The sequence below is a fragment of the Chrysoperla carnea genome, assembly GCF_905475395.1.
Source record: "Chrysoperla carnea chromosome X unlocalized genomic scaffold, inChrCarn1.1 SUPER_X_unloc_106, whole genome shotgun sequence".
Classification (NCBI taxonomy): domain Eukaryota; kingdom Metazoa; phylum Arthropoda; class Insecta; order Neuroptera; family Chrysopidae; genus Chrysoperla; species Chrysoperla carnea.
This window is the reverse complement of record NW_025408052.1, coordinates 12,501-20,000: the sequence shown is the minus strand read 5'-3', so window position 1 is coordinate 20,000 and position 7,500 is coordinate 12,501. Positions and strand designations below refer to the sequence as shown.

Genomic DNA, 7,500 nt, shown 5'->3' with positions numbered 1-7,500 from the left:
TTTTGGTCCCAAAATAAAAATTTTTAGCTGAAAAAAATTTTTTTTTTAAAATTTTTTTCTTTAAATTTTGATTATTCTGTAAAGTTTATGATGTTTAAAGCCATTTTAAACATTATCATATTTTGAGTTTGAAGCACCGGGTGTAATGTCTTTAATATATATGATGGATAGTGCGTGTAAGTTAATGAGATGAATGTATATCTATGTATAACAGTGTATTAGTGGTATTACGTTCAGCAGTCTCACACATATGATATAGTATGGTATAGTATAAGTTGTTTATTTTTCATACTGTCCGTGTATCATTCAACAAAGGTGGTGTAGAGTTGTATATGGCTTGGTATGACGTTGTTGCAATTCTATGGACACTATGATATTACGGATGCACAGATAGAGGAATAACACTTATCGTATATGTATCATTTATGTATGTTGACTGTGTAATGAATACTAAATATAATAAAATAATACACTTTTTAATAGAATAACATTTGTTTCATGTTTTAGTATGATATTAAATGGTATAGAATAGGTTGTTTATTTTTCATACTGTCCGTGTATCATTCAACAAAGGTGGTGTAGAGTTGTATATGGCTTGGTATGACGTCGTTGCAATTCTATGGACACTATGATATTACGGAATAACAGAAAGAGGAATAAAACTTATTGTATATGTATCATTTATAACGTACTTTTATGTTGACAAGAATGAATGTATATCTATATGAAATAGTGTATTTTGTGGTATTATGTTCAACAGTCTTACATATATGATATAGTATGATATAGTATAAGTTGTTTATTTTTCATACTCTACGTGTATCATTCAACAAAGGTGGTGTAGAGTTGTATATGGCTTGGTATGACGTCGTTGCAATTCTATGGACACCATGATATCACGAAAAAACAGAAAGAAAAATAACAATTATCGTATATGTATCATCTATATTATTATTGTATTTTGACTATGTAATGAATGCCAAATTTAAAAATATACACTTTCTTAATAGAATAACATTTATTTTAGTATAATATAAAATGATATTGAATATGTTGTTTAATTTTCATACTGTTCGTGTATCATTCAACAAAGGTGGTGTAGGTATGTATATGGCTTGGTATGACGCTTTTGCATGTCTATGGACACCATGATATTACGAAAAAACAGAAAGAAGAATAACACTTTTCAAATATGTATCATTTATATATTTTATTAACATGAACGCAAAATATACAAAATTATATATATATATACTCAAAATATTCTGGATGGTAATCAGTTTGGTTTATTTTGATATTTAATATTGTATTTTGGTTTTTTTGCTAGTAATGTTTCGAATATGTATATGCTGTTATTATTTTTTAGGTGTACATTGTATTAAATTGTTATCAATTATTTAATGTATGTATACAAAATAATAGCAAAAACATTTTCAATTATTATATAAAAATTTTTTTTTTTTACACATGCATATTTATTAATATATGAAATTTTATCTCAGTTTTAATAAATATGTATTGAAATGAATAATAATACAATCTTATATATATTGATAATAGTCTGGATGGTAATCAGTTTGGATTATTTTGATATTAAATATTGTATTATTATTTTTGTAAAAAAATTAATGAGAATTTTGTAAAAAAACCTCTATATGTATATCTTTTTATATCAATATTTAAAAAAAAATTTTTTTTTATTAAATTATTGATTATAAATAGAATAACATATAAATTTTTTTGTCAAAGCAAGTTCATGGGTTATAAGTTTTAAACTTTACACTCCCATATGAGCACACAATATTTATATAAAAATTATTTTTATAAATAATATTACATTGACTCACCTCATACCAAGCGAGAATATTAAGTGTTATTATAACGTTTTTTATTTAAAATTAACTTTTTAAATAAAATTAAAAAATAAATGACGCTTTCAATCTAGCGACGAGTATGAGAAAATGTTTGAAATATTTTAAGACCCATTTGGTGATGGTCTGACAAAAATCATAATTATTTTTTTTTTTTTTTATTCAATAATATTTATTATGAATAACATGTTATATTTTCTTTTTGTAAAAGCAAAAAAATTATATAAATGACATAATAAAATATATATTTGAAAAAAAAAAAAATTAATAATAATATATATATCTCATATGTTTTTTCTATTAATTTTAAAACAATAGAGATATAAAAAAAAAAAAATTTATATCAGTAATGGGTGAGACCATCTGATATTTAAAATGAAATTGTAATAATATTATTATATATTAATAATTATTGTATGAAAATTTTTTTTCTTATAATAAGAAAACAAAAATATCATGTATATTATTATATATTTAATATTATAAATACAAATAGTTCCCTGGTTGATCCTGCCAGTAGTCATATGCTTGTCTCAAAGATTAAGCCATGCATGTCTCAGTACAAGCCAAATTAAGGTGAAACCGCGAAAGGCTCATTATATCAGTTATGGTTCCTTAGATCGTACCCACATTTACTTGGATAACTGTGGTAATTCTAGAGCTAATACATGCAAACAGAGTTCCGACCAGAGATGGAAGGAATGCTTTTATTAGATCAAAACCAATCGGTGTAAATTTTAATTTGCATCGTTTAATTTGGTGACTCTGAATAACTTTAAGCTGATCGCACGGTCTCGTACCGGCGACGCATCTTTCAAATGTCTGCCTTATCAACTGTCGATGGTAGGTTCTGCGCCTACCATGGTTGTAACGGGTAACGGGGAATCAGGGTTCGATTCCGGAGAGGGAGCCTGAGAAACGGCTACCACATCCAAGGAAGGCAGCAGGCGCGCAAATTACCCACTCCCGGCACGGGGAGGTAGTGACGAAAAATAACGATACGGGACTCATCCGAGGCCCCGTAATCGGAATGAGTACACTTTAAATCCTTTAACGAGGATCCATTGGAGGGCAAGTCTGGTGCCAGCAGCCGCGGTAATTCCAGCTCCAATAGCGTATATTAAAGTTGTTGCGGTTAAAAAGCTCGTAGTCGAATCTGTGTCCTACACTGTTGGTTCAATGCTCGCATTGTTTAACTAGCATGTTATGTGGGACGTCCTACCGGTGGGTGGTACAGATTATGTATAAAGTATATTTTAGTGTTATTATTTATTTAATGCATTATATATATTTTTATTATGTAATTTGTCGTAAGTGTTTAACCGTTAAGAGCGGTGGCAGCCCCCAATTGCAATCCCGTCGCGGTGCTCTTAATTGAGTGTCGAGGTGGGCCGGTACGTTTACTTTGAACAAATTAGAGTGCTTAAGGCAGGCTCAAATTTTGCCTGAATATTGTGTGCATGGAATAATGGAATAGGACCTCGGTTCTATTTTGTTGGTTTTCGGAACTCCGAGGTAATGATTAATACGGACAGATGGGGGCATTCGTATTGCGACGTTAGAGGTGAAATTCTTGGATCGTCGCAAGACGGACAGAAGCGAAAGCATTTGCCAAAAATGTTTTGATTGATCAAGAACGAAAGTTAGAGGTTCGAAGGCGATCAGATACCGCCCTAGTTCTAACCATAAACGATGCCAGCTAGCGATCCGCCGAAGTTCCTCCGATGACTCGGCGGGCAGCTTCCGGGAAACCAAAGCTTTTGGGTTCCGGGGGAAGTATGGTTGCAAAGCTGAAACTTAAAGGAATTGACGGAAGGGCACCACCAGGAGTGGAGCCTGCGGCTTAATTTGACTCAACACGGGAAACCTCACCAGGCCCGGACACCGGAAGGATTGACAGATTGAGAGCTCTTTCTTGATTCGGTGGGTGGTGGTGCATGGCCGTTCTTAGTTGGTGGAGCGATTTGTCTGGTTAATTCCGATAACGAACGAGACTCTAGCCTGCTAAATAGACGTACTTTACCGGCATCTCAAGGCCCATCGGCTGTTTGTTTCCCATTTCATTCATTTTCATGTGTGTTATGTATTGTATTTATATATGCATGTATTTTTGAGATTTAACGATCAAGATTATATTTTGTATATATTGTGCTTTATGTTGCATATGTTATGGTGTATGGGTACGCAGTTTTTTGATGTGGTTTTTACTGCCGGCGTACAAATAATTCTTCTTAGAGGGACAGGCGGCATTCTAGCCGCACGAGATTGAGCAATAACAGGTCTGTGATGCCCTTAGATGTTCTGGGCCGCACGCGCGCTACACTGAAGGAATCAGCGTGTCCTCCCAGGCCGAAAGGTCCGGGTAACCCGCTGAACCTCCTTCGTGCTAGGGATTGGGGCTTGCAATTGTTCCCCATGAACGAGGAATTCCCAGTAAGCGCGAGTCATAAGCTCGCGTTGATTACGTCCCTGCCCTTTGTACACACCGCCCGTCGCTACTACCGATTGAATGATTTAGTGAGGTCTTCGGACTGGTACGCGGCAATATTTCTGATATTGCCGATGTTGCTGGGAAGATGACCAAACTTGATCATTTAGAGGAAGTAAAAGTCGTAACAAGGTTTCCGTAGGTGAACCTGCGGAAGGATCATTAACGATATATATAAAATATATTTATTTATATTTTTTGTATTGTTTTTAAATATTCCAAAAAATAAAAATATTATTGATAAGAAATATTTTTTTTAACAAAATAACATATTAATATGTAATTTTCTCAAAATATATAATAGTAATTATGTGTTAAAAGAGATTTATTTTGGTTATGATATCATATTAAAGTAATACGCCAAACTTTTTTTATACACATAATATATCTATACATATAATATAGAGAATATTATATAAATATTAATAATATATTTGTTACATATAAAATATTTTTATATTCAATATTATTATTATTATTAAACAATAATTATTAATAAAATCTATAAATAATTTCTCTTATAAAAAAGTGAAATTAAAAATAGAATATATTGAAATTATTTGTTTATATGTATATAATCTCTATTAAGAAAAATAAAATAAGATTATAATTGATATAATCTATATTTTTATTTTTCTATGTTATATAATAAAAATAAAGAAAACACAAGATAAAATTTTTTTAAAGAATAAAATTTATTTCAAATTTAAATTTCTTTATGTTTTGTCTTGATATTTCTTTTTTTTTATTAAAAGTTATTATGTTAAAAAACAAACCCATTTGTTTTGTACCATATTAATATTATATATATTTTTATGTAGAAAATAATTTATAAAAAAAAAATAAATAAATTTCTATAAAATATACCAAATATTAATTATTATATCTAGCTAGCACTAACAAAAATATCAAAAATGTTATGTATATATTTATTAATACCATAATATCTTTAATTTATATATATATATATTTAAAATAAAATATATAATTTATATTCTAGAAAAATTTTTTTATTTTAAAAGAATTTATAAAGATATATAAATTAATAATTTTATTTTTTATATTAAAAATAAAGATTATTATTAATAATAATACTTACATTTAAAATTTAAAAAGATTACCCTGGACGGTGGATCACTTGGCTCGTGGGTCGATGAAGAACGCAGCTAATTGCGCGTCAACTTGTGAACTGCAGGACACATGAACATTGACATTTCGAACGCACATTGCGGTCCTTGGATACTGTTCCCGGACCACATCTGGCTGAGGGTCGTATACATTATATTAATATAATAAAAGATTATTTTACATAAAATTTTTTTTATGAAAAAGAAATTTATCAATAATTAAAAAAGAAAATTTATTTTTTCATATTTAATTAAATTGATAAATAAAATTTTTATAAAAGAAATGTAAAATTATTTATATATGAATGTTTTACGCCAAATATAAGAAAAAAATAAATATAAAATGTTTTTAATAGCATTTAAAATTTATATATTTTTTATTATTTGTCGACATTTTTAAATTAATATATCAATATTATTTTTTATCATTTATATATAATATTATAAAACTTTATGTTAATAATAATATTAATAATAAATGATATTAATAATATATTTTTAAAATATTAAATAAAGAAGAATAAACAAAAATATTATATATTAATATTTTGTTATGGAATATTTTATTTGTAATAAAATTTTCAATATACTCGAAAAAAATTAATATATATAATTATTTATTTTTTATTTTCTTCTCTTTAGATAAATATAAAAATAATATTATATAATAATATTAAAAAAATTTGAGTATGAATAATTAAGAAAATTGTTTACTTATAAAATATAACAAAAACATAATATATAAAAAAAATTTTTGTTTTAATACTTCTAAAAACTTTTACGACCTCAGAGTAGGTGAGATTACCCGCTGAATTTAAGCATATTATTAAGCGGAGGAAAAGAAACTAACTAGGATTCCCTTAGTAGCGGCGAGCGAACAGGGATAAGCCCAGCACTGAACCCCGTGGCTGATAAACAGACACTTGGGGAATGTAGTGTTTAGGAAGATTCAATATAAACCTATTGTTATATAATACATCCAAGTCCATCTTGAATGGGGCCATATACCCATAGAGGGTGCCAGGCCCGTAGTGATTATTATTGATGATAGGTGAATCTTTCCTTAGAGTCGGGTTGCTTGAGAGTGCAGCTCTAAGTGGGTGGTAAACTCCATCTAAGGCTAAATATTACCACGAGACCGATAGCGAACAAGTACCGTGAGGGAAAGTTGAAAAGAACTTTGAAGAGAGAGTTAAAGAGTACGTAAAACCGTTCAGGGGTAAACCTGAGAAACCCGAAAGGTCGAAAGATGAGATTCATTTACTTTTTATCGTTAATCAACCAATTTGTACTAGCATGTGACAAAAATTTTTATTAGGAATTTATTTTTAGTAAAAATATATGCACTGCTGTATATTGTTAATTGTATGATAACGAGGTATGCACTTCTCATCTTGTAGGACGTTGCGACCCATTAAATATTAATCTATAGGCATTGGTGCGTTGATTAATGTACAATATTATTTTTTGATAATATTTTGTGTATGTTAAACGCCTATGTTTCTTGATTAATTGTTTGATGGTATTAATTATAAATTGATATTGAGTCGCGTTATTAACGCGTTCAGATCCACCACGAGTATAAATAGGTTTTTTTATTAAAACATATTATATATACGGATTTTATGCCGTTATATGATACTATTTAACTGTCAGTAGGTGTATGATAATGAACTGGCTCATTTTTTTTTATTAAAAATTTATCTGTCAGCGACGATATAGCTTTGGGTACTTTCAGGACCCGTCTTGAAACACGGACCAAGGAGTCTAGCATGTACGCAAGTCATTGGGAATAAAATATTTTTTCATCGAAATATTTATAAATTTTATGAAACCCAAAGGCACAATGAAAGTAAATATTATTTATATTTTTTTATAAATGATAAAAGGAGGATATATTTATATTATGTATTAAATATCGCACTCCTAGGGCGTCTTATATTATTATAATTTAGTTTTCGGATTATATTATAATAGAGGCGCACCTAGAGCGTACACGCTGGGACCCGAAAGA

The 7,500-nt window shown here is 29.1% G+C and overlaps 3 non-coding genes across 3 annotated transcripts in view; all 3 read left to right on the top strand.

Moving 5' to 3' along the window:
* The first annotated feature begins 2,368 nt into the window (after positions 1–2,368).
* Positions 2,369–4,524, top strand: LOC123303593. Its single transcript, XR_006535700.1, has one exon. It is a non-coding gene; the product is annotated as a small subunit ribosomal RNA (ribosomal RNA).
* Positions 4,525–5,477: 953 nt separating this feature from the next.
* LOC123303590 lies at positions 5,478–5,632 on the top strand. The gene has a single exon (XR_006535697.1). It is a non-coding gene; the product is annotated as a 5.8S ribosomal RNA (ribosomal RNA).
* Positions 5,633–6,267: 635 nt separating this feature from the next.
* The window catches only part of LOC123303588, a 4,578-nt gene continuing 3,345 nt past the window's right edge, over positions 6,268–7,500 (top strand). The window contains exon 1 of the ribosomal RNA XR_006535695.1: positions 6,268–7,500. This exon is cut by the window's right edge and continues 3,345 nt beyond it. This is a non-coding gene — a ribosomal RNA (large subunit ribosomal RNA).